At 46.0% G+C, this 4,995-nt stretch overlaps 1 long non-coding RNA gene across 1 annotated transcript; it reads left to right on the plus strand.

The window, feature by feature from the left end:
* Positions 1–714: 714 nt before the first annotated feature.
* On the plus strand, positions 715–2,558 carry LOC121842419. The gene is made up of 3 exons (XR_006081103.1): positions 715–925; positions 1,816–2,015; positions 2,260–2,558. It is a non-coding gene; the product is annotated as an uncharacterized LOC121842419 (long non-coding RNA).
* The last annotated feature ends 2,437 nt before the right edge of the window (positions 2,559–4,995 follow it).

The raw sequence follows: 4,995 nt of genomic DNA on the forward strand, positions 1-4,995 counted from the left end.
ACTAAAGGACGGACACCAAAAATAAGAAGACTTGTTTGGGCCAAGAAACATGAGCAATGGACCTTAGACTGGTGGAAATCTGTCCTTTGGTCTGATGAGTCCAAATTCGAGATTTTTGCCTTTCAATGTGTGTGTAAAGAATCCAGGGTGTTTAGTTGGGTCTACTCTTCATTATAAAACTATTTGTTGAATGGTTTAAAATCCATCAGAAGCTGAATAAGTCTTGACGGGGACAGAGCTTGTTTTGACAAGGAAAGTGAAAAGGACTGAGGGAAAGTAAAATGGAAAATACATGGAAAGGAACATGGAAGAACCTCAAAGAACATTGCATTTTCAAGATCATGTAACATCAAACATAACATCAAAATGCATCTTATATTCCTGCCCTTACAGAAAAACCACATGATTTCAACTTACATTTTATGTGAGCACAAATTACATTTTGGAACACAACGTGATCACATTTTCACATGTGTAGTTTAATGTAATCACATGTTGCTTTACATGTTATCACATTATCTTCACATAAGATTACATTAAAACATGTTTTTGGAACACTTCCCGTGTTCACATGTGAAATTCATGTGGTTTTTGCCTAAACGCCCTGCAGTTCCACACTCAAGGATCTTAATAATGCTTTAAAATACACATGTATGATTGTGCATGTGTAATGGGTTGAAAACAAAGTCACTAAAAACAGACACATTTATTATTTATCCCCCCATTTGTTTAAGTATTTGTCTTAATGAATCTAAAATGTATTTTCTACATACTTTAGCGTTAGCAGTCCATCAGGCCAATAGATGGCGCTTTTGCACTGTTGTAGCAGGAGAAACAGCAAGTTCTGGCCAAGAGCTCACCATTCTGCAGAATAAGGACCAGAACTTTACAGAGGTAAACTGTCTCTGTTCTTTTACTATTACAGGTATGTAACAGCACTTCAAACGTTCAAATATATACACAATATGTAATAACATGCTATTTAACAACGTTGTCCAGATATTATCACATTAGGAAAGGTTTTGTTTTGGCTTTGTGTCGAACTGAGTGAGAGAAGAAGGTGATTTACATTGAGTGAGAGTATATGTTAGCTTGATGCTAGCTGAGGTAAAAAAAAAAAAAATTTGAGTCACAAAGACTATGTTTACTGAGTAGCTGACTTGTACTGGATTTTGTCTAGGAGATTTTTTATCAAGAATCCATTTGTTAGGGATTTCTGAGTTGGTTTTTACATGTTATTGGTTGTTTTGTGTAAAATTGTGCTCACTAGCTGGTAAAGTGGCCGAGCACGCTCAGTCTGGTGGACTTTTAGTGCATACAGTGAGAGAGAGACGATTTTCTGGAGGTGCCACCATCTTAAAGCTGAATGTATTGTTGTCACTTTTCTATAGAGGTAGCGGTATATAGAGAAACATTCAGTTATTTATGGTTTCATATATAGGTGTTTCTATTGTATGAATGTGAAATACATTGTGGTTTTCATGTGAAACCGTACACTAAGACAGGGTTATTTGTGGAACATTTTTGAATTCTGCTTTAGGTAAAGTGCATTTATGTTGTGTAATTTAAAGTGTGCACTTGTTTGATGTGAATATTTTCAAAGTACTAACAAGAAAATAGATAATTGAACAAGAGAAAAAAAATATTCTTCAAAATAAAGAAAGCGGCAGAACTTTGCAGACGTAAATTTGTGTCCGTTCTTTTTACTATTGCAGGCCACCTCAGCTACACATGTACTCTGTCTGCACACGCATCCACGCATGCACATACACACGGACAAACACACACTAATGTTCTCTCTCTTGTGTTTGTCAGCAGTTCATCGTGGCCCTGTAGTTCACCTCCTTCACCAAAGCTCTGTCAGGGACCTACATGAAGAGTGCCATCACTCAGAGAGACACTTTGACCTGTCCAGCTGTCTCATCGGACTCATAGACGGCAGCTTTGAGATGGGTTTCAACAATAACATTGAGTTGCTTGAGAATTCATGTAGTAAAAACCAGATACAGACTACAGTGTGATCCATTTTTTTGTGCTTCAATCAGTCTGCTCTCAATACTGTCCAGTTTTATAGTTGTTCCTATTAATTGATTGACTGGCGTTTGTCCATGACTCTACTGTCAAACCCCTAACATTGTTTTATTTGATGCTATGTTGTTGCAGCCTAGTATCCAAACTGATATGCCATTTTTAGTTTAAAAAATAACAGTGTTTATAATTTGCTATTCCTGACTACTGCAGTGTTGTGGTTTCTTGCAGGTAACCTGCTGTTCCTGGCTGTGGTCAGCCATTTTGGGGCGAAGCTGCACCGGCCCAGGTTCATTGCTATGGGCTGTTTCCTCATGGCTGTAGGATCCTTCCTCACAGGCCTGCCACACTTCTTCATGGGACGGTAAAACAACTGAAATACTGGTTAAACTTGTACTTGTAGAGATACTCCAATGCGGAGGATAGTTTCACTTTAGAAATAAAGAAATGTATCCAGTTGTTGATTAATCTCAGTTAACTTAGAACTAAAGTCTTGCGTAATTGGTCAGCTGCTTGATTATGGGGCCATACATGTTAAGAGAAGGGATTAACTTATTATGGCTGCAATCCCGTTAACGGGTTAAGTGTCATCAACAACCTCTGAATAGCATTCAATAAATATTACTAAAAATATTTATAGTCATGAAATCACAAGTGCAATACAGGAAAACACAGTTTAGCCTTATGTTAATCCACCTGTTGTGTCAGATTTTGAAATTATGCTTTACAGCGAAAGCAAAAGTGTTTGTGTAAGTTTAGGTCAAAGTATTTTGTGTTTATCTTTATGTATTTGGTCAGGCCAGGGTGTGGCATGGGGTTTTTGTAATTGTGGTGTGTTTGTCTTGGGGTTTTGGTGGTGGTATTGGGATTGTAGCTTAGTGGGTTGTCTAGCAAGGTCTATGGCTGTCTGGAGTGGTTCTCAATCAGAGGCAGGTGCTTATCGTTGTCTCTGATTGGGAACCATATTTAGGCAGCCATATTCTTTGAGTTTGTCGTGGGTGATTGTCCTTAGTGTCCTATGTGTACTCGTTGTTAGTTTGCACCAGATAGGCTGTTTCGGTTTCGTTTATTGTTTTTTTGTAAGTTCGTGTTTCTTTGTTATATTAAACATGGATCGCAATCGACACGCTGCAGTTTGGTCCGACTCTCCTTCATCACCACTAGAAAACCGTTACAGAATCACCCACCACCAACGGACCAAGCGGCGTGTCAACAGGCAGGAGCAGCGAAAAAGGAGTTGCACCACCTGGAGTTACCCCTGGAGTTATGGACATGGGAGGAGGAATTGGACGGTAAAGGACCCTGGAATGAGCCTGGAGATTATTGTCGCCCCAAAGCCAAGCAGAGAGGCGGCATTATGAGGAGCTAGCACGGCAGAGCGGATGGAAGCCCGAGAGTCAGCCCCAAAAATTTCTTGGGGGCTTACAGGGAGTATGGCTATGCCAGGTAGGAGACCTGCGCAAACTCCCTGTGCTTACCGGGGGCTGGAGAGACCGGGCAGGCACCGTGTTATGCTGTGGAGCGCACGGTGTCTCCAGTGCGGGTGCACAGCCCGGTTCGGTATATTCCAGCTCCTCGTATCGGCCGGGCTAGAGTGGGCATCGAGCCAGGTAAGGTTGGGCAGGCTCGGTGCTCAAGAGCTCCAGTGCGCCTGCACGGTCCGGTCTATCCAGTACCACCTCCACACCCCAGCCCTCCGGTAGCAGCTCCCCGCACCAGGCTTCCTGTGCGTGTCCTCGATCCAGTACCACCAGTTCCAGCACCACGCACCAGGCCTTCAGTGTGCCTCGCCTGTTCAGCGCAGCCAGCGCTTTTCTCCTCTCCTGCGCTGCTGGAGTCTCCCGCCTGTTTAACGCAGCCAGAGCCTTCCTCCTCTACAGCGCTGCCGGAGCCTCCCGCCTGTTCAGCGCAGCCAGAGCCTTTCTCCTCTACAGCGCTGCCGGAGCCTCCCGCCTGTTCAGCGCAGCCAGAGCCTTCCTCCTCTACAGCGCTGCCGGAGCCTCCCGCCTGTTTAGCGCAGCCAGAGCCTTTCTCCTCTCCTGCGCTGCCGGAGTCTCACGCCTATCTAGCGCTGTTAGAGCTTTCCTCATCTCCAGCGCTGCCGGAGTCTTCCGCCTGTTTAGCGCAGCCAGAGCCTTCCTCCGACACAGCGCTGCAGGAGTCTCCCGCCTGTTCAGCGCAGCCAGAGCTGCCAGTCTGCATGAAGCAGCCAGAGCTGTCAGTCTGCATGGAGCAGTCAGAGCTGTCAGTCTGCATGGAGCAGTCAGAGCTGTCAGTCTGCATGGAGCAGTCAGAGCTGTCAGTCTGCATGGAGCAGCCAGAGCTGTCAGTCTACATGAAGCAGCCCGAGCTGCCAGTCTGCATGAAGCAGCCAGTCTACATGGAGCAGCCAGAGCTGTCAGTCTACATGAAGCAGCCCGAGCTGCCAGTCTGCAGGAAGCAGCCAGTCTACATGGAGCAGCCAGAGCTGTCAGTCCGCATGGAGCAGCCAGAGCTGTCAGTCCGCATGGAGCAGCCAGAGCTGTCAGTCTGCATGGAGCAGCCAGAGCTGTCAGTCCGCATGGAGCAGCCAGAGCTGTCAGTCTACATGAAGCAGCCCGAGCTGCCAGTCTGCATGAAGCAGCCAGTCTACATAGAGCAGCCAGAGCTGCCAGTCTGCATGAAGCAGCCAGAGCTGTCAGTCTGCATGGAGCAGTCAGAGCTGTCAGTCTGCATGGAGGAGCCAGAGCTGTCAGTCTACATGAAGCAGCCCGAGCTGCCAGTCTGCATGAAGCAGTCAGTCTACATGGAGCAGCCAGAGCTGTCAGTCCGCATGGAGCAGCCAGAGCTGTCAGTCTACATGAAGCAGCCCGAGCTGCCAGTCTGCATGAAGCAGCCAGTCTACATGGAGCAGCCAGAGCTGTCAGTCTGCATGAAGCAGCCAGAGCTGTCAGTCTGCATGGAGCAGCCAGTCTGCATGGAGCAGCC

The sequence above is a fragment of the Oncorhynchus tshawytscha genome, unplaced genomic scaffold (genome assembly GCF_018296145.1).
Source record: "Oncorhynchus tshawytscha isolate Ot180627B unplaced genomic scaffold, Otsh_v2.0 Un_contig_1482_pilon_pilon, whole genome shotgun sequence".
NCBI classification, from domain to species: domain Eukaryota; kingdom Metazoa; phylum Chordata; class Actinopteri; order Salmoniformes; family Salmonidae; genus Oncorhynchus; species Oncorhynchus tshawytscha.